The 23,070-nt window shown below is 39.2% G+C and overlaps 1 non-coding gene across 1 annotated transcript; it reads left to right on the forward strand.

The window, feature by feature from the left end:
• Window positions 1-373: 373 nt before the first annotated feature.
• On the forward strand, window positions 374-446 carry trnam-cau. Its single transcript has one exon. It is a non-coding gene; the product is annotated as a tRNA-Met (tRNA).
• The last annotated feature ends 22,624 nt before the right edge of the window (window positions 447-23,070 follow it).

The following is a 23,070-nucleotide window of genomic DNA, read 5'->3' on the forward strand; positions in this document are numbered from 1 at the left end:
AGAAAGAATATGTTAGAGTACTGACGCACAGATATGGATCTATCAGTGCACGTTTATAGGAAGGTGAACGTAAAAGAAGAATTGCTAACATATGCTCAGAAAAGGAGGCTTAAAGCCATATCACAGGCCTTGTTTGAAAAAAAGCAATGTATTGTAGGACTTTGTTTCAGGTCACTGACTACTGGGTTGTGGGCTGGTTCCAGACAAGCAACCTACTGGATTGCACAGCAGATGGGACTGGAACCAACAATCCCTTGGTCGGGAGGTATATCCATTAGGATGCGGCAGGAACAGATCTCATCAGCCCATCTTGTGGAGGATATGGTAAAGTCCGTCCATAAGATGAGTCCCTGTCCCTAAGGATGCTTTCATGGCCTCGTTGGCGCAGTAGGCAGCGCGTCATTCTCATAATCTGAAGGTCGTGAGTTCAACCCTCACACAGGGCATTTTTTTTAATTTTCCACTTCCAGTATTTAACCACATTCCCCCTCTTACTTTCTATGATGCAACTTTATCCGGGGTTTGACACAGTGATGGTTATCTCTCGCCCTAGTAAGTGCTAGTGGTGCAATGGATAATGGGTCTGACTACAGATCAGAAGACTCTAGGTTCAACTCCTGGCTAGCTTGCTTATTTATTGTCATTGCCTTACAAATCTGCATGCTTATTCTGAGTCAGCTGGTCAATCACTCTCGCGAACTCTTAAAGCAGAGGTGGCTTGAAATTCCCCCTCATATGAGAAGAAGAGGCAGAAAAATCCCCTCATTGGTGATTGATGCAAGTGACAGTCATGCAATGCAGGACTTGCTAACTCTAAAATGATCTACTGCCATTGAGTTTCGCAGTTTGAAAACCTTTACCTCCTCTTGAAGGGGCTTCAAAGTTCAAAACTAGTGAAGGGCTAAGTTTCACACTTTTAAAAATTAATACATGTGAAACTTATTAATGGTCTACTTGTGTCAATACTTCTCCAGTTGCTATTTAATGCTCAACCATTCGGCAAGCAAGTGTCGTTGATTTGAACATAAATGGTCTCAGTATTGAGTGATGATTTAATTAATCGAAGCAGTAAGTGCTTCCTCATCTAAAGTAATCCGTAATGTGGTAATACCATTAGGGTTGTTTGTTCAGACCAATTGCATCCTGTGAGGGAAATTACTGCAGCGTTAATTGGTGATAAACCATGCCGCTGACCCCTGGAAGGTGTGTTTATTGGGGCCAAAATGCACAGGTGTTATTGTACATGTAGAAAAGTTTTTAGGTCCTGTGATTTTGTTCTGTCACTTGGTATTTAGTTGGGTTATTGAGGGGTTATTGGAAAAATTGTTTAATTGGAGCCAATATTTGAGTGGGTGAAGTAAGTTATTGGGGGAGTAGGGTGAGCCAGATTTTTAAAAGGTGGACTTTGATGAGTCATGGTAGGACTTTGATGAGTCATGAGTGTAGGCAAGCCCTTCTCTTGGTAATGTTGGACGCTAGCCACAATTTGGAAGATTAGCTAAAGCATCACTTTATCAACATTATATGGCTTTAAAATCACACTCTGTACTCTGGTTGGAGCATTTTTTATGTTTTTGCTATCCTCACACATTGAGCCACTGTTCTCTGACTTACGGACTGCAGGGTGAAAACATCATGAAGGACAAGCAAGCCTTTAGAGCTGCTTACAACTTTGTGTGTGTGATGTCAGGGAGCTCTGGGTTACTCCTGCAGCTGGCCTTACTGATCAATAGAAGCTGACACAGTGGCTGACAGCTTATTTAAATCTTCCCTAATGATGCACTACTTATCAGCTCCCATGTTAAGGAGGCTTCTTGCTTCCAACACAACAATATTTGATCCTTGATACTCTATTCTGTTATATTCTCATACATTGAACTCTTAGCCTTGTGTTAAATTTAAACAAAAAGGAAGTATGCCAAAGGGTTTGTTGATCACAAGGAAATAAGCTCTTTACTCTATTCTTCCACTCAAGGTCTTGAGGAAATGGCCAAAGGTGAATAGAAAAACAAATATTAACATTTGACATATCAAGGAAATCAAAGGGAATAGGAAAAGATAACATCTTACAATTGTGCTTTGCCTTTACTTTTGCAGGAACTGTGTTCAAAGAGTGAGCTTGTCCTCACAAAGGAGTCACATTTTATAGGTGACTCACCTGGTAAAGGCATTCTCTTGAATGCAAAACAAGGCATTAGCTGTTAAGCTTAGTGTGCATTACAGTGTTCAAAGTTTTATGGCCAACATGTTGGTCAGGAAGCGTATTGATTGCGGTTTTAAATGGTAGCTAATGGAAGTCACGCATTAGGCTGAGTGTGTGAATGCTAACATCTTAAGTACAGCACTTCACCCATTAATTATTTCTGCTAGATAAAGGATACTGACGGAAAGGAATCTGTTAAACTCTCATTTCTGGAGGATGGTTTCAGGTTTTGGGATTTAATCTTGGTGGTTTACTGTTGGAGAGACACTTAGGTTTTTTCCACTCTTCCTTTCATCCTCCTTACTTACTGGAAACCTGACCAGTCAATCAGGATCAAACCTGTTCCTCTAGCTTTAAAGGAAATGCACTTATTATTCATTTAATGGGCTTCCCAAAAGTATTAGTAGAATTTAAACTTTTTTTACTTTTTTTTTCCAGATATAACTTTAAAAACAAATACAACTCAATGTAATTAAAATCTAACATGTATGTGATAAAAGATAAAATGGTGACGTGGAGGAATATTTACACATGGTTTTGAAGATTTGAAGGTTGAATACCATTTTTTATTATATGGAGTGAATCTCAAAAACTTTTTTGACTGATTGATGACATTTTTCATTTAATTCTGGGATTGCATTTGTTTCTAAAATGCTCATTTACAATATGTGTTCTTTGCCAGCAACAATAATAGAACGAAATCCATTCAAATATTCTTAGCACTAAATTGGGTTTCCTACAAAAGTCAAATGTTTTAAATAAGGCACCCACTAAACACTATTTTTTTTGTCATGCTAATTTAAATGTACAAAAATACTTTGCACCTTTGTTTTGCCAAATATTTTGTACAACTTTCTGACTTTTACCTCCGGGATTTTTTATCCATCCATTGCTCTTCTCCAGCTTCATCCTTCAGGGTTGCAGTGGGGTTCGTTCCCATTTCCAGCAGTCTATGAGCGAAAGGCAGGATACATCCTGGCAAGGTCGCCAGTCTGTCACAGGAAAGTCATTTTCTTTCAAGGTATTTTAACTTTTCCTTATTGTTTTCTATTTGATTTCTTTATAGACCTCTTCTGTAAACAGTGAACATCCAGTCCTACCATAGATCTTTCTGCCCATCGATTGTTTAATCCTGCTTATCCTGACAGTAATTTTCCACTCTGCCATGTCAGCACTTGAACATGCCCCGATCTAAACCATCTATTATTAGTCTGGCTGTATGTTTACGGTCAGCAGGACTTCTTCCAACGTTTTTGCATCTAAAAAAGCTAAAAAAAACATTGTTTTTTATCAAGTTAATTGGCAGCGAGAAACTGCCACATCTTATATGACATTACACATACCTCAAGCTGATTTACAGTTATGGAAATTAGTATAGGAAATTAGTCTTGCTTGAATTTATTTATTGAATCAGAGTAAAAGGGAGGAAAATATAACTGCTATTATTTTAGTGTTTCGTGTGTAAAAAATGTAATTCTACTTCTCATTATGCACTCCTTTTTGTTGGTTTATCATAAAGAAAATCAATAAAATCCCAACAAGTTTGTGGTTGTGATGAAACAAAGTATGAATAATTTAGCTAGGAACTTTACATCATGTTGGAAACGGGGATTGACTGAACAGGAATTTATTCAGAGTCAGCATTTATTATCCTTTTTACTAGAGCCTCTATTTATTTGAATTAAAGTATCTTAACAAGCCACATTGTTATAGATTTGGATTTTTAAGTCATCTGTGTCCAAATGCAGAAAAAAGAAACACAGTCAACATATTTTGCTTCTCTCTGCCTTATGTTTTCTGCTTTTTATGACTCTGCAGTTGTTGAAGAGTCAAACTATGCTAAATACATAAAAAGTGAGTAGATTTGGCATCATAGATTGGAGCTGTGTTTAAAAGAATTATTGTGCAACAAACCCTTTGATAGCAAACACTTTTCAATAGGAAAAAAAAAACAGGGTTTTTGTTGGATTTCTGCTGTGCCAAACTGTGCGTTTTAAAATGATGGATTAAAAAACTTCAGAGAGGTTTAAAGGGTTGGATTCATACTGAGGTTTAATGACCCATTTTCATTTAGAGGTATACAGATACAGTAACAGCGGCTGAACATGAAAGCAGGCAACCTTGCCCGTTTTAATTTCAAATAAACATTACAAACACAGTCATTTCATACTTGCAGGGTAAACATGCTAAAGAAAAGATTTAGTGGGGCAGATGAAACCATCTCCTGTTACAGCTCATAAAATATCAGCCTCAAACCAGACCGGCCCAATCTATGGTCGGATTTGTGGGATTTTAACAATTTTAAACTGGCTGTTCTTAGAATCTTTAATTATCCAGTGTCATGTCAGGTCATGTGAAGAGTCAAACTGGGATGTCTCTTTGCTCCTCTGCCTGCTGCAGAACAAGGTGATCACATTGTTGAATGTCATTTTGAGTCTTATGAACTGGTTTTCTTACATTTGAGACTATTTGAGCTTTCAATGAATAGAAAACAAAACAGTGCAACCCGCTATTCCTCTATATTTGCTGCAAAGTAAAGACTCTACAGCATCTGGTTTTAATTGAAGAGACCACAAGCAGGGGAGACTATTACACCCCCGGCTGGCATTAAATGAATGAGACCTTTTATGAGAGGTTTGGAAACTAGAAAACAAGCATTTCTTACCATGTTATGACATTTAAATTAGTTTCTGGCCAGCAACATGTCCTAAAACCAACATGCGCAACTGTTTGTCCCCCGGCTGTTGACGTATTCAGGGTATACCCTGTCCCTCGTCCAATGACTATGCTGGCAACAACCCTACAAAACAAAGGATGTTCTTTAAGGAAGAACTTTAAATAACTAGAAAAATGCAGCTTGACAGTAGCCACACTGAAACCGGTGTAGTGGTCCTTGTTCTAGAAAATGCATTCTTTACTGAAATACTGAAATATAAAACACTTGGTGATAGATGAGGAATGATAACATCTGGAAGAATAGGCGTTAGTCAGTAAAAGAAGTTGCTGGTGAGAAAGCATCTGGTAAATAATGTGTAACAAAAAATACATTTCGCTAAATTAAATCTGATATTGTCCTAATAATTTTTTGTTTTTAACTATGGGTGGTATAAGCAGTCACTGTGACCAAAGGAGGGCTGTGGATCCCCAGCTTCATTTTCTCACCAACATTCACGAGATGGTGAACTGATGATCAGAGGAAACAGTGCTGCTCAGAGAGAAAGACTGGCTGACTTCCTAGAAGGGGGGGCATTAATTGCATCGTTTATCGTTATTGTGTTAAATTTTTTGTCAGGATAAAATTTTGAATTATGCTCTAAACAAAAAAAAATATTTTGAAAGTAAAAGTGTTTAAAGATTTGGTAAATTGGGATTTAAAAAAAATATTTTGAAAGTAAAAGTGTTTAAAGATTTGGTAAATTGGGATTTAAAAAAAATATTTTTCTTCTTTCATTTTTTTCCATTGTTGCATTGGCAAAACCAAAGACTTTCATTAAATGTGACCACTACAGGATTTTTAGAGATATAAATCACACTTCTTTATGTAACTTATCATGAAGAACCCTTTTTTAAATTAGTTTTTTTTTCTTCCAAAGAATAACATTTTTGATTATGGGGCTATGATTGCTACAGCCTGCATTCACAGCTATACAGCTGACTAAGAACAACTTAAGAAAATTAATAAAGGATGTTTTTTTATCATCAATTTTAGCATTATCATGAAAGCACCACAAAATATCGTGATAAGATTTTAAGGCCATATCGCCCATCCCTGCTGCCTATACAGAAGGACTGACTCCATGTAGCTTGAGCTGATAAACAGTGGGATGTTTGTAACAATGCAAATGTTTTATGAAGGAAAAATAATAATAAAAGAGCTGCTTCTATCAAGAAAACAAGAGCTACATAATTTAAAGTATCATCGGCTTAAACTGCCGCAATATTCTAGCATTTACATTAGTAGTAACTATGAGCTTAACTCCCCAACATGTTTTTTAGTTTTATTCTCCTATATAGTTTAGTGAGTCCTTCTTAATTATTGTCAGGCATTCTTCTAAAAACAAACAAACACATATTTTAAAGCCATATGCATAGGCTATAGCCAAACAATTATGAAAAACTATGGGAATCAAACATTGCACAGGGAGAGTATATACGGGAGACAGAACAAAGACTCGGGTAATCAGATGATATGGAGCAGGTGTGGATGGAAGTAAATAAAAGGGAGCTAGGGGAAAGAGACAGTCCTCGCCTCCTAGTGACGATCTGCGGTATTAATGCCAGTATTGAAGGAGGAAATCAAGCAGTTGGTGGCGGTAATGCACCAAAAGTTGTTTACCAACGGCCATAAAACACAAGAAGAAGAAGACGAAAAAGGAGGGAATTAGGCAAATCAAAATGGCGGCGCCCGTCACATTCAGAAAGTTAAAATGCTGCGTGGAGAAGATTTCGATTGTTGTTTATAGTTGTTGTTGTTCTTCTTCTGTTTTGTGTTGGTTGGCAAGCAACTTCCGGAGGGGCATTACCGCCAACTACTGGAATGGAGTGTGAATCGCAATGTGCAGCCAGACAGAGATGACTCGTTCTGCTCATGCGCTCTTGTTATCAGAGAACCGAGCCAGGGAAAAACCGAGCCGAGCCCACCTCTGGAACTGGTCTGCAGTTAGCTCGGTTTGGTTGTGTCTAGCTCGGTTCAGTTCAGTTTGTTTTCCATTTACACACGATAAGTTATCTCAGTTACTGAGCTCGGACCGGTTTCGGCACGGTTTTTGAAGGGTAATGTAAATGGGGTATTAGATAGAGAAAGCTGAAAACTAAAAACTCAAAGTCCCAAAAGGGGAGAACCATGAAAGGTTGAGGGAAACCGTATAGCTCCTAAGCACCAATTAAAAACCTCAAAGGATCCTTTAGCTTAATGAACTAAAAACTAAAAAACATCCAGATTCCTCTTCAAACCTCCTTCCTTACTTCCAGCAATATTCACAAAGCACTTATCATGGCGACAGCTAACGCACTTCCAGTTTGGCTCAAGTATCCCCCTCGATAAGCCCAATTAGGAATAAACCTTAGCTTCTTAGGAAACACATAGATTTGTCAGAGTGTGGTTAATTTTGATGCATCTTTGAAAGCTTCACACATTTAGATACGTTTAATATTGTTGGCCATGTTTAGGATGTGGTCTTCAAACTGGCAAAAAGCTCTTAGGATCGAATGGATGAATGCCTCACACTGAAAAACAAAACAAGTGAAAACCATCAGATCATTACATATCTGACAGATAATCTCTAAATAATAATTGGGACAATTACCACTGCTGCACTGTTTATTGTTGAAGTTGATGCCCGTCTTTGTTGATGTTGATTTTTCCACTCAGCAGCACAGCAGCAGAAGAGGTGCTGAGGACAGAAGGTTTCCCTACAGTGGAAATAATATCCTTCAATTGAATGCAGTAAGAGATGTGATGGTTATAAAAAAAGAAAAACAGCAATTGTGCATAATTTGACTCCCTGCATAGTAAATCCATTTGCAGCCTGAGGGGAATCTTAACATTATGTGGATATTCCACACATTTGATAGGGAGGCAGTAAACACAACAGTGAATCAACTGGAATTTATAGACCAGATGTAAACAAGATAATTACTATGTAGTTATTAGTAGCTTGATTTACAGGGGAGTAGTCATGAAAAAGAGGACCCCTTGCTGATGGTGAAACCTGACTCTCACCACACCCCCACAAAAGAGCCTGTGCTGTATAAAGCTGGGAGGAGTTGGTCTTTCTCCTTAGCTGATGTTACACCATCATAGTGCTAATTTTTATCTGAACTTATTATTTTGGTTTTACCTCTATACATAAGAGTACTTTACAATTCCTTAAAGAGTTATCTATCTAGATGATATAACCGCCATGCATCAGATCATTAGATAACTGGTTCATTGTAAAGGATTTGATAATGACAGAAAAAACAGGCAGATGATGACTACAGGTGATGAAGGCTGAACAGGCTGAGATGGTTGACCAGGCTGAAGAGAATGGAACAGGTAGAACGGTCCAATGAGCAGGCAAGAGTCAAAACTGACCACAGCCCCAGTTAGGAGAGTGGAGGAAGGAAGAAGTTTTGGGGTAAATCCTCACATACTTTGGATTTTTATCCAACTCTGGTTGGTAGCAGCAGATCATGAAGTTAACCTATAGTTAATATGTCACCAATCTACACTGAGACCGACTGGTCATATTGTTTTCTTTCTTCCTAAATAAATGAATAGTTTAAATACATTTTAAAACAGCTTTGCAGGCAGGAAAGTTCCATAGACATTTGTAGAGTGGTATAATACATTAAAATTACCTCTTGCTATCATGATCTTGGCACTGATGCCTTGTCTGATCAATCATTTCACACAAAACACATCCAGTTTTAATTACCGCTTATCTGATCCACCTGCTTCAGTCTTTATTTAACCAGCCTTCAGACCAGTCATCAGTGCAATATTATTTCAAGCCAGTGGTGAGAAGTTTGCAAGTTTTCCTGTGTTTCTGTTTTCCTGCTCCTGACCCATTCTGCCTCTCGAGCTTCGAGACTGCCTGTCCCCATTCTAATCTGTTTGCCTGACCCATCTTCGGACTCCTGCCGGATATCTGCCTGCTTGTGTACTGTACCTTGAACTGTGACCCGACTCCATCCTGGATTCATAGTTGGCACCTCACCTGATCTCTGATCTCCTAGCTCTGACAACCAACCACATCACCGATATCGGCTTTGGCTTCCCCCTCTTGATTATCCTGCCTACCCTCATCTGCTTGGTTTTCATCCCCTGCCTGTCCTCCGACTAGCGATACAATCAGTATCTGGTATTCTCTGGGCGGTGCCCGCTGCATCGCCTTTGCAGCCGGCCTGCTGGAACCAACCTCATCCGCTGGACTCGGACTGAACTATAAGACCAGGTTAGTGACTCACACATTCATTATCATCTACCTCCAAAAAGATGAAAGATGTGATCACTAATCCCCCTGTAGAGGTTCCTGCTGTAGACGCTGCTCACTACGATTCAGTTTTTGAAAAGATTTTGAGAAATGTAATTGTTTGTCTGCCTTGAATTGTCTTCTGTTCTGGGCCTGACACTTGTCACCACAGTTTGCGGTGTTTGTTACAAATCCTCAACACCATTTAAAAAATCCACAGAACTGCAGGTTTAAGAGAAGGCAATAAGTGAGCTGGTATCACATTTTGAATATTAAACTATATCTATTCATTTATTTTCGGTTGTCCAGGATAACTGGACGTATATATGGTAATCGTATTTACTGCTTCTTCATTTAATAAATGTTTCATTTCTTATGCGTTTTAGGTTGTTTCTTTATGACAAAACTGGTTTCTATGTCATCATGTGAAGAAACCATTTACACAGAGGTACTGAAAAATGTAAATATCAAATGGCATGTAATTATACAGTTCGCTTTAGCAGTATATTCAGGGATTCACACCTTCATGCGCACACACTAAAGGTGTAGCCACAGCTGCTCTGGAGCTCACTAACAGAAGTGAGGCTGCTGTACAAAGGCAGTAGGCAATGTTCAATGACACAACGACACTGAAACCAGGACCCAGGGCTGTCATGATCTTGGTGCTGATGACTGGCTTGATAACTCATTTCATTCACCAACCTAGCACCACTGAGTTTTCCCATTACCGCTCATCTGTTCCACGTGCTCCAGTCTCAATTTAACCTGCCTGCTTCCAGTCATCAGTGCCAGATTATTTCAGCCCTTGGTAAGAGTCTTCTAGCAAATCTTAGTGTTTCTGATTGCCTGATCCTGACCCATTCTGCTTTTGCACCTTTTCTGCCTGTTCCCATTCTGGATTGTTTGCCTGACCTGTCTTCGTACTCCTGTCGGATTCTGCCTGATTAAAAAAACCTGGAACTGATTCCTGACTCTGTCAGCACCTCTTCGGATCTCTGATCTTCTGGCTCGGACTCTTGTGCACTCTTGTGCACATCCTCGAAACCTCTTGCTTTGCCCTCTGGATTATCCTGCCTTCCTTTGTCTGTTTGGATCCTATCTCCTGCCTATTCTCTGGCACCTGGAACTTCCGCTGCATTTTGTTGGCAGCCGACCTGTTGGAATCAACCTGGTCGTCTGGGTACAGACTGAACTTTAAGACCAGGTTAGTGACTCAGAGGTTCATAATCATCCTCCGCTAGACAGACGGGGTTACTAACCTGTGTTCTCTTCCTGCAGTGGATCCTGCCTTAGATACCCTCACTGTTCACTGCAGATCCATTACTTAAAAAAAACAAAAAAAAGTTTTTGAGATATCAAACCGTTTGTCTGCTATGAAAACTGGGTCTTCTGTTCTTAGCCTTGACAGGGGCTTGAACCGACAACCTTTTTGGCTACCAGGCAAACTCCTGCCTCTCTATATGAAGTCATAAGATTTAACAGTTCCTGGATTTGTAGAATAAAGCCACAAAATATGTGAAGTTGGTAAAGGTTAACCATAATAGCTGATACTGGGCCTTACCAAATTTTACTGTTTTACCAGATTTAACTTTTTGTTATTAAAACTGAGTTTTTGTTTCCCAAGGATTTTCTAAAACACATCATTCTACTTTTGAGTTCTACATGTCGATGCTAAATACAAACCACATATTTTCATTTATGAAAAGTTTTATAAAACTTCATTTCATTTATGAGCAACTTTGGGCTCAGTCTGTAGGTCTGTGGCTGCAGCATCATAAAATATAAATAAAAAGGTTCAGTGGGACTCAGTTACTTGAAGGGGATTATGTTAGACTTAAAAACTGGGATTTCAATGTAGTCATTTCCAAGCAGACGTCTGTTTATTTAAAGAAAAGTACTTGAGTTGATAGGCAGAACTAGCAGCTCTGGGGTTTTTTTTAACAGTGTGTGTGGGTCTTGTGTTTACTGTTCAGAGCTAGTTGAGTATATTTCCATCCAACGTGAATGCCGGGATTCTTCTCAAGGCCATATTGCATGTACCCAGAGCAGGGGGTAGAGAACTGAGGGTGTATTGTCTCATTCAGGAAAAAATAGTGACTGGATCTCAGTTTATATCACAGCAGAATTTTGAAAGAGGTAACCCACCCCCAGGTATTTCTACATAAACTTGGAACTCATATGTTCTTCTCACATCATAATTACAGTTCCGATTCCACCTCCAAGCTGCAGACACTTGTACAGCACACAGGGCAAACCGATGTTTTACACTTGATTTTGGTTGGAAAAAAAAAAAAAGCTTAATAAACCTGATTATTCTGGTTGAAAAGGATTGACAGAGTGGGGGGCGGCTTCTTTTTTTTACTGAATTGTGCATTTTCCAGTTTAATATTTTAGATTAATAATTTGTGCACATGCTTATTTAATGGTTTAATTTTTATTTTATTTTATTTTATGTATTTTTCTATATATTTTGTCCTGCATATATCTGGTGGATCACTTCTACACTAGTTGTAAAAAAAAACATCTAGCGACCCTCCATCTGGGTGTCTCACAACCCCCCAGAAGGGCCCAACCCCTACTTTGAGAACCCTGCTCTAGATCAGGGTTACTGTGTATTTTCCTCTTTGGTTTGTAGTTTATTGTGTCTACTTTAGTTTCCTTTCTCAATGAACCACCTTACCTTTCTGTTTTTGTTCACCTGCATCCAATGCCATTCGACGCACAATCAGGCTGAAAGGCGGCCCGATCGGAAAATTCTTACACGACTGGAAAGTCGCCCCCAAAGGGCAAAAAGTAGTACAGTGTAAGCACAGCTGAAAGTAGCCTTTCCTCTGTATATAAGCTCTCTTGTTGTTATGGTTCTTTATTGGTTTCTTATGTTCTGTGCTCCTCTAACCCCCTGTATGTTTTTCTAATTGCTTTATTATAACAGAACTATGTTTTTTGTCAGTTTCTGCATTTGGTTTCTAACATCAAACATAAGATTTAGGCTAAAGGATGAGACTGGTGTTCCATGAATAACTAAAGAAAATGCAGATTTCCAATTCCAGAGCTGCATCTCAGCAGCTTGTAATTCCACTTGTTCCTAATCTCTCCCAACTCTCTGGATCTCTGTGCCTCCTCTCAGGGCCCCTCCTTTGATTCAGCCTGCTCCAGGAAAACACTCACCTACCTGTCTGCTACTCTGCTCCCTAAAATGGACAGATAGGAATGTATCTGAATTAACTTCTGGCTCACAGAGTTCTCTGAAACTTTACAACGAGCAACATCTGTCAGTTCACATTCTTTCTTCTCTGTATTTCAGATGACATAATGATCCGCTCTCCTTCGTCTCAGTCCAAACAAACATAGGAGATCAGTTAAATCTGAGGAGTTAAAAAACATATTAATTATTATTCAGATGAAAAATTAAGGAAGTGGAAAGCTTGTTTTAATATATTTACTCATATTTGAATAGAAAAAATCAAAGGAAAAGGCAAAAATGTGCCTCACCTCACTGCTTGTAGAATTTCTTAAGAGTAGGCTTTAATGAAAAAGTAATGGAGTACTCATGCATTCATGTTTTCTTCCTTCCTCCTTTTTCTTATCTAAAACTCTTCTGTTCCTTTGCTCCCTTTTCGTTTCTTTTCTATCAGTCCTCCATCTTAACTCTAATATCAACCACAAAACAGGCTTAAATCTGACGTAATCAGACTTTTGCTCAACTTTTCTAAATACATTTTAACACCAATCCAGGAGTCTTTGTCAGTTCTAGAGTAATCGTTAATAGCCGGAGATAGCACTCCAACTACAGATCGCAACAGATTGTTAGGATCTTAAAAATATAATTTCCAGGCTGAAGAAAAACCCTCTTTGATTGAGTATTTACTGAGTCAGTTTGAACTTTTTGTCCCGCTTGGAAACCGCTGAACCATTAGCAAATAAAAGGTCCCTCTGGTCAGACTGGTCCCTTCTGAAAAGGAAAACTCTTACAACATTTTTTAAAGAGTGCAATGACGATTCATACAGGAGGTCTAAGAAGAAGTCAGAACATTTAAAGTTCTGTAGAACTCAGCAGTTTAAGGTGAAATCAGTGTTTATGATTTAACAATAAGAAACAGACATTTAACATAAAATAATCCCTTCTAAATCCCTGTTAAACAGATAACATGAATTATATTAAAAAGATTTTTGTTTCAGATAAAAGCAACCTACTGTGAAGGTTCCTCCAACTATTTCAATGTTAGTATTTTAATGTTTCTTTTACACTGAATGTGTTTAATGGCACTTTTTCTATTCTAGGATGTTTACTAATAGGGGTGCACACATTTAGTAAACACCCTACGTATCCGTAGATCACTAACTGTCTTTCTTTTTGCAGAGGTTGAAGGAACCAGCTGGGGGAGCGAATATGATGAAATACCAGGAAGTGGAGGAATCCACTTCGCAGCTGAAAGTTGGGGACTTGACTCTGGAGAAGCTGTCAATCACTCAAAGCTCCTCTGTAGAAAAATACATTTTGGTGTTAGGATGTCTTAGTTCCATATTTGTGTTGTAGTAGATTTGAATTAGTTGTCTAGGTTTATTTATTGTTTACCCTGAGTGTTTTCTCTCCCCTCCTTGTTGTTTGTAGGCTAGCCTATGTGTGTAAATGTGCCTGTATTTATTAGGAGAGGTCAGTTCTGGCTTATTATCCTTGGTTAGATTTATCTTAGTTGATATCTTCTTTTAGGCCCATTTTTCTGATTTTTGTACCTTTTGGAAAATAAATGGGTGATGTTTTCTGTACACCTTTGTCATTGCCTGACTGCTTGGTCCCTGATGCTACTGACAGTTTAAAGCTTGAATAGTGAACTCTAACCATCTAGTCCACTGATATGTGTTGGACTGCATTAGGCTAACCTCGTGGAGGTGTAACCCGCCTCTCACCTGTAGACGGCAGGAGATAGGCACCAGCACCCCTCGCCACCTCGCTTCGGATAAAGCATGCCAGAAAACGGATGGATGGTGGAGATGGAGGTTCACTTCCTCTTCCTCAAAAAGTCCCCAAAATATAGCATATTCCTGAGAAATTGTCCTTACCTGGTAACAAAAACATACAAATAATGGAACTTTATTGATCTCACATTGTAGAAATTTACCTCTATATTTAACCCATTGCCAAGAGGATGGGTTAAATACATGCCATTATGGGGCAGTGAGGGAGCAATCCAGGGGTTAAGGGCTTTGCTCAGAGACCCACAGTGGCAGTCTGTGGGAGTGGGTTTCAAACTCACAACCTCAGGATTCCAAGCTCTAAGCCCTTACCACTAGACCATGACATCCTTTGGCCACACACATCGCCTCACTTTACCATCCTAGAGAACGCTGAGTGAACTGTGGACTTGATATCAAATGGTAGACCTTTTTAAATTATATTTATTAATCTATTATTTGATACTCGATTTTGAAAATATATTAAACAGATATAACGCCATCAGTAGTGCAAAACTATCAAAAAGCCAGATTGTCACGATTGATGCAGCTGCTTAATAGAGCCCAACCCTCCTGATTTGATTCACAGTAAATTTATTTATATGATTTTTATTTATTAATGTGATAGGGTGAACCAGGAAGTAGGAAGTTGGGGCAAATCTGGGCCTTTCATTCAGTTACTCCACCTGGGTGTAGAGGGCAACTGGCAGCCATTACACTTGAGCTTTTAAGCCAAATCTGGGTTTGGTGCACAGACAAGAAGGTAAATAGATACAATATGTTTGTCACAAAAGCAGTGCAGCCAATACTGACCACATCCTCTTAGGTCCAAGCCACAGTACCAGTCATCAGTCCTTGAAAAGTGTGTGTCCCACCTTACTTGATGAAAGGTCCTATCACCTGCTGGCCTCCAGAACTAGGAGCGTTCTTTTGTTGGATGTTAATAAAGGTAACTTTTAAATAGTTAAAGCTACAGTGTGTAATTTTTAGCGACATCTAACATCCAGACTGTAGACTGCAGCAACATGAACATCTCCCCCCCACCGCTTCCCCCCCCCCAACAGTACGGCGAGCGTTACGGGACAAAATGTCTTCCACGACGTCCGCATCACCTACCTTCTCAAGTGATGAGGTTTGTTTACATAGATAATTTTACAGATAGTATTTCATTAGTCTGTGTGTTCAGTACCGTCTCAGTTCATCTCTCTCAACTTGCCGTAGTTACTTTCGAGCGTAATGGGCGATCTCGCAATCGCTAGTTTGTTGGCTCTGCGCTGCCGTAGCGCAAAGATGTCTGCCTCCATGGCTGCGAGACCCGCTCCTATGTAATTATAAATAACGAATTCTAAGGCAACGCAAATATTAAGGTTAAGAGGCTGAGCTCGTAGATGATGATAAATAACATAGTTATGTATAATATATTACATTTCTGACTGTATATCCCTGTAATTGTTACACACTGTAGCTTTAAGATAGTAATTTTAATAATAAAATGATTGTCATACTGAATGTAAAATATTTGTATCTTTTAGTGATGATTTGGATGCTGCTGAACCGCCATCCACTGTTTTTCCCATTGGTTAAAGTTTAGGCTGTACATTAGTTGTTTGGGTCTGTATAGACTTTTTGGACTGTGTCAAATTAGATTGACTTAGGGGCACCTTTGCATGTTTTGTTTGGTTTTTATTTGGGCTTTGTTTGGCCGTGTCATATTGATTTTATTGGTGTTTCCCAACTGTATATTAATTATTGCTATTTGCACAACCCCAATTCAGCCAACTGTATACTTGTCCTATTTTAAATACAGCCTTTCAATGAACTGTTTTGCCACATATTATATTTTTATATAAGATTTTAGAACAACTAATAATGATGCTTTTATATTTCTGCAAATAAACATACAAATATTTTACTACTAATTAGGTCTCTTTACACTGTATTTTACACTTGGTCACATTAACAAATTAAGCAAAAACAAATAGAAAAAAAAACACAACTAATAATACGGCAACAGGATGCAGTTATCATTTAGAAACTCTTTGCATGACTATGCACCTTAATTTGGGACCTTTCTGAATTTCTGGTTGCACATCCAAAAACGAGTTGATGGTACGGACCATATGGCGGATCAGGTAGTCCCCACAGAGATGCAGGCCCAGCTGACAGTGTACCTCCTGTGGCAGCATGGGGAGTAAAACCTTCCACAAGAGCTGCTGGTCATCTTCTACACCACCTTCATTTGGTCTGTTCTGTGCTCATCCTTCACTCTCAGGTTTGACTCATCTACAAATCAGGACAGGTCCAATCTAAAACATTCAGTTCTGGAAGCATCTTTCCTGCACAGTCTGTAGAGGTTTGGGACCAAAATCAGAGCAGCTTTCATCTCTGCCGGCTCCACACATCCTGGCCAGGTTGGCGCTACCGAGCGCTAATGGCTAAAATGAACCAGCACAGAAAGTTTCTTCCCTCAGGCCGTCTCTCTGGAGAAAACAATCAACACATCACAGAGCAGTCAGACTCTCTGATGGAGCAATTAGAAAGCCTTTTGCCTTATAAAACCTTACCTCTCCTCTTTCATGGATTAAAAAAGAAATACAAACAATAAAACACATATAAGCTGCTATTATCATAGTTTTCAAATCTGTCCCTTTTATTCTTTTTTTATGCATAGTTTGTTTTTTGTTTGAATTGTTATTTATTATTTGAAAGATTAAAAAAACATTTTTTTTCCCTTTAGAGCGGATTCTGATTCAGAATCTACTAGAATCCCTGACTGTGTTCATTCTTTAGAAATTACAGGGAAGTCACATTTAAATGGTTTAAATCTGACTATTACAAAACTAGAATTTGATGTTTGTGTAGAACTACGTGACATCTGTGTTTTATTTCTGCGCCACCCTGCATGCTGTGGAGCATCCACTTTGTATGCATGATTCTGCTGACAGTGCAGCAGTCAGAATTGTGGTTTATTGTGATGAAGATAAGACATGTTTTAAAGAGCTCCAGATCCCTTATGCTGGGTTCTTGAGTTTGGCCACAAACAAGTGGGTTTTTAATTTGTGAAACAGCAGGAAAAGACGGAGACAAAGACAACATCTTAGAGCGGAAGAGATGGAAACTATTGGATTTGATGTAAAGCCTGTCATCCATCTGGAAATATATCTCTCACTGTACAGCCTGAATACAACATCCATAGTTAGATATTGTTTCCTGATAATGAAAAGTATTTTTCTGTTATTGTATTCCTTAATGAACCCTTGCAAAGAATTTCCACACTGTGTTTCATTACAACCATAAAACCTTAATTTATTCTCCTGTGGTTTCATTTGATAGTCCATCCAAAAGATCTTAATTGTTGTGCATCCACAGAAAAATTATGCATAATTTTCAGTTTCCTTGTTAAAAATCTGAAATGTGTGGTGTATGTTTTTATACAGCCCTGCTTGGTCAATACTGCCCCACTAGATGAGACTCTTACTGCAAAATCGCTTCGCCTACAGGGAAACAGAAGCCAGTATAAGTTAAGCTCCGACAAATTCAGCGTAGATTTTAGTGTAACATAACAAAGCAAAGCAGGCTTTTTTCTTCCATTTTTATTTAATTTTTTTGTGCAATGACAGGAGACAAATTCTATTTCCAAATTGCGACAGTAAAGTGATTTCAAGGCAGCAATGTGCAAATCGACACCAAACCCTTTGTTTTTCACAGAAAAGAGGAGGAGTAATAATGGACGCAGTCATGTTGGCCATAAATAAAGATTTTTCTGTTGTGGTTGTCACTCATTTGCACATATGCAACCAGATATTGATCTAGATTGCCATAAATAATGTAATTACAGATGTTCAAGTCTTATTTATATCCTTAAATCATCAAAAAATGCTAAATTACATGTTATAAACATAGGGATTAATGTCGATTTGTCTAGTTTGAGAGAACTGGATGATGCTCTTTTAAGCCTTACCATTTCACCAGAGAGGATCAACAAAGCATTCTGCAACTTTAAAGGTTTAATATAATTATGATTTTCTTTTCCATTAATGGCCCTAAAATTGCCTGACATGCTGGAGAGAGAGTGATACAGGTTGTTTTCTCTGGATGTGCGTGTTGTTGACACATGCAACTGTTTTTAAAGCTAGATCACAAAAGATGTGCCACAAGCACACCTCAAACATCATTACAGACTCAACACAAAAGTTAGAAAACAAAACTGTTTTCTAGAACAACAAAAGGAGCCAATTAAAGTCTGATCACAAGCAGAGAATAAATATTGGGGGCTTTTAAAAAAGTAGGAGGAGCTCAGGTCTGCCCTGAAGGAAAACGGAAATCAAAAATTTGTGATAAAAATGACTAGACATATGTGTAAAGCAAAATAATTACTGTGTTGTGTAGGTACTCAATTCTGATGTCACCAGAGAGGTCAAAGGTCTGCAAAAACTGGAGCTTTTGCTCCTTTTAAAACTAGTTTTTGACTTCCATTTAGAGGATCCAGGATTTAATCCCCCCCACCCTGTAGCTCCAAGTTAGCATTAGGCTAGCTGGATCTCATATAAAGTGTTTTATATTAGTCTTTCAAAGCATTAGAAGTTTAATATTAATTAGACTTAGACAAATTTTATTGTAATTTTGTGAGTGTATACAAAATTACATTTCGTTTTGTAAAGCTCACATGAACTTTCCATTTCTTAAAGTGCAGAAGTGATCAAATGTAAACAGTGTGGGAGAAAAAAAATGGTGCAAAAAAAACACATTGACATGGAAGTTCAGAGCATTAAATATATATGGTGCAATTATGCAGGGTTTTGGTTTGGTGTTATCAGTGTGATGCCGAGTTTGTGACATAATTTAGAGTTTTTTCAACGGCTCAGCTGTCTGATGGCGGTGGGGAAGAATCTGTTGCAGAATCTGCTGGACCTGCATCAAATACTGTGAAGCCTCTTCCCAGAGGGCAGCAGGGAGAACAGTCCATGGTGGGGGTGTAAGGGGTCATTGATGATGTTACCGGCTCAGGACACGCAGCGCTGGGATGAAATGTCTTTAATGGAGGGAAGAGGAGCCCCGATGATCCTCTCTGCTGTTCTCACCACTCTCCTCACCTACTTCCAGTCTGAGGCGCTGCAGCCTCCACGCCACACAGTGAGACAGCTGGTCAGAACGCTCTCTATGGTGCTTCTGTAGAAGGCAGTGAGGATGGGTGGGGGTAGGTGGGCTCTCCTCATCCTTTGCCGGAGGAATAAGTGCTAATGTGCCCTTTTGATCAATGAGGTGGTGTTTACATTCCAGGTGAGGGTGGTTAGGCTGGTTCTTCCTGAAGTCCAAGATAATCTCCTTCGTCTTCTCCACGTTCAGGATCAGGCTGTTATGTTTGCACCAGTCCACCAACTGCTCCACCTCGTCCCTGTAGTCCTGGTCGTCTCTGATGAGGCTCACCACCATGGTGTCGTCTGCAAACTTCATAATGTGATTGGTGGTGAACCTGGATACGCAGTGCAATGTATGAGTCATCTAGACTGTGATGCAAGTCGTAGAATCTACATTAGGTCCAAGATTTCCTGGTGTGAAAAAAAAATAGAAATGAGCTCAATCTTCAACATAGTCACCTTTCACTGTATAAACTAAATATTTGTGTGGGAGCAGAAGGCTGCGTCACTTCAGTGTAACACCTTAAATAAAAAACAGAAGTTTTTTTTTTAGACCGAATATAAACTCAGCTAAACTCTGGTTTGTTTCAACTTGGCTGTAATTATTTTTTTTCTAAAAAAGGCATCAAGAGCTTGTAAAATAAGTATCTATGACTACAAGTAGCTTCAGTTGTAACTGAGACTGCAAACTAGAAACCCTGTGCCAAAGCATATTTGTGTGAAACGGGCGAGAGACGCAAGGCAGAATAAAGAATCTAAATTAACAACAGTTGCTGCTTTTCTCTGACTCTTGGATGTGTTTATCCCACTGCTGCAGATCTTTGGAAAAAAAGTGGAACAAGCGATTCTAAAACCTATGAGCCCACAGCATAATGGCTAAAACCTCATTCAGGTCTGTTACCCAATCTGTGGAAAGTCTGAAGTTGTAATCTTATTTTGCATCATATTCATCGATTCCAAAAGTCAGAGTCTTTGATCAGCCAAAATTTCATCTTGAGATTCATCACAGAAATGAGAGGGGCATAGTCATAGTTCAGATCCATACATAGAAACTCAGTCTGTGACACAAAAAAACTCAAATCTAAGTAATTCAATTGTCTCAAAATAAGTGCATTTTTTATTGAATAGAGCAGCACTTTTTCAACAGAATAAGAAAATTCAAATGTAATTCCCCTGTGGTGCAAGTGTTACAGCAGCCTTGCTTCTGTCAGTAAGCCCCAGGGCAGCTGTGGGTACAATGTAGTTCGCCACCATCAGTGTGAGAGTGTCATGATTTTATTCAAAGATCTGACCCACATGCAGAAAACCAAACAGATAGACCAGGGGAAGGTTTAACAAATTTATTGAGAACTGGTAGAGATGGGTCCAGTGCTGCTCTGAACACTGGTGAACCGGGAGTGAAAAAGGAAGGCGAAGTTCCTGTGGTTAGTTCAGGCTCAGTGGGAAATTTGAGCTTCGATTTGCAAAAGGGAATAAAGGCAAAAGGACTCACTTTTCCAGAAAAGGCGTCTTTCTCTGAATCCAGTCGGTGTGGGTTGTTCCAGTAATAGACTTGCTTGTTGGAGGGCGGACAGGGTTTACCCAGGTTGAGGTGTTTCCTTGAGGAACGGAGGAGCTGACTGCCACTTAGATTTCCAATGGTACTTGAACTGTTTCTTGTGGAAGTGAATCCCTTGCTCAGTGTGAAGCTCAAACAATCCCTTGGGGGAAAGTAGATTCAAACCCCCAGTTTGAATCCCCAGCTCAGTTTGAAGCTCAGATGATCCTTCCAGGGAGAGAAGGTCCAAAACATCCAGTTTGCAGGATGACTTCCTGCTGAGAGGCAAAGACATAAAACAAAAAGGTTAAGACTAAGGTTGACAAAAACTCAGTTGACTCAGCAAAACTCAGCTTGGCTAGAGTACCCAAAACTGGCAAACCCTGTGGCGTAGAGGTAGTGGCAGTCAGCAGCTTAAGAGTCCTCAGGTAATGAGGCAACCATCCGCAGGGGTGTGAGAGGACCAACGAGAACCAGGCGCCACCTGGTGGTGGAGGTAAAACAAACAAAAACACAACCCACACAGACTGGATTCCTAACAGTGAGTGAATGGGTGAGTTACTGAAAGTAGTGTAAAGCTCTTTGGTCAAGTCCTCTGACTTGAAAAAGCATTATATAAGTGCAGGTCATTTGAAAAAAAGAAGAATAACAAATGTGTAACATATTGAACCTGCAGGAGAAGAATATCAAAGCTTCTCTGTATGTCACCATCAGCTGTAGTTGTAGCTGAATTTCTTGATATTCAAGCTGTAAATTAGGAGTAATAGTGTCTTTTCAAGAGAAAAGAACAGTTTTGTGTACCGGTTATTGTTATATAGATGGGGACTACAGGCAGTAGTCAAGTTGAAAAATAAAAAAAGAAAGGGGAAGGATGGATTTTCTTTTTTTTTTCTTCTTTTTTTTTTTTCGGAAGCATACATAGCATAATTAATATAGTATATTAACCTAAAGCTATACGCATGGTCGGGTTGTTTCATGCTGGTCATTGACATTGACCCAGGCACCCTACAGTAGAACTGCAGTCAGTCCCTGGACTGGCATGGCTATCACTGTCCCTACATAGGTAGGGACTAATTTCCACTGGAATGAGCTTCATAGTCATAGTAGGACACTTCTTTGATTTTACTTTGGAGAATCTTTTGGTCCACACCACTTTTGTCTCTGTTATCAGCTGCAGCCCTAAACACAATAGATCACTAAATTATTTTTTTGCAAAAACTATTTAGTACAAGTAGACGATGCAGAGTAAATAGACCCAGTACCTTAATTTTCAGATTTTTCCAAAGACATCAAACTTCTTCCGATCCACCAGAGGATGGAAGGTGAGGCTAATAGAGAGGTTTTTCTTCCTTTAATGTTTGTGCTTCCTTTAACTTAATTAATTGTAGTATAAGTGAGTGAATCAGAGGGAAACTTTGTGTTTTCTTCATTAATATTGAGGGTGAAAAACAACCTATTTACTAAAGAAACAGTGATTTTCATGCACATAATGTCACCGACCACTATTTCCCTTCTGTTGGGTGTGGATTTTGAATCAGTGTTCTTCTCTTACACTAGGGGAACAGAAAGGCCGTGTCCTGGGTAGGGTTGGGCCCCTCATAATGTCTCTCACATTTTTCTGAACATTCTGTGAATTTTTCAGAAGCCTCTGCAGGAAGCTTGGCCTATTTGAGTTCACCCGAGCAGAAAAGTCTCAGATGGGCTTTTTACAATATGTATACTGTTGAAAGATCATAAGAGCTCCTTTGTTTTGTTGAATTTTAAGAGCTTAGGCCTGGAAACTCTCTCCACAGGGTTACTGTTGATGGAAAGGAGGACCGATCTCAGTTGACCAAAGATTACATTCTTCTTTATGCTTGATCTGTAAACTTCCCAGCAGGTTTTGATCAGTGGGTAGGGAAGCAGCTGTAAGTGAAGGAGACTCTCTGGAGCACCTGGTGCTGGGAGAGTTTACAACCTGAGATAAGAGTGCAGGTCTTTCTAGGAAATGATATCTGTATGCGTCTCTGCTGTCTGCATCTTCGGCTGCTTTAAGATGTGAGAAAAAACTCAGTCACTGCTAACTGTGGGGCTCCCTCTTTCTAGGTTTTTTTTTATTACTTTGACGCTTTGCTGCATGCAACATTTGTCTCCTCAGAGTTCTAGCATTCCATCATTTGCCTTTTCCTTTAATTCTTTCTTTTTGTGGGAGCCTGTCAGTGGGAGCTACCTGTTACTTAAAGCATAAACAATTAAATCAAAAACTGGTGATCAATCAATTATTGAAATAATCAAGTATTTTGG

The sequence above is a fragment of the Cyprinodon tularosa genome, unplaced genomic scaffold (genome assembly GCF_016077235.1).
Source record: "Cyprinodon tularosa strain WSP-4 unplaced genomic scaffold, ASM1607723v1 ctg280, whole genome shotgun sequence".
Lineage (NCBI taxonomy): Eukaryota > Metazoa > Chordata > Actinopteri > Cyprinodontiformes > Cyprinodontidae > Cyprinodon > Cyprinodon tularosa.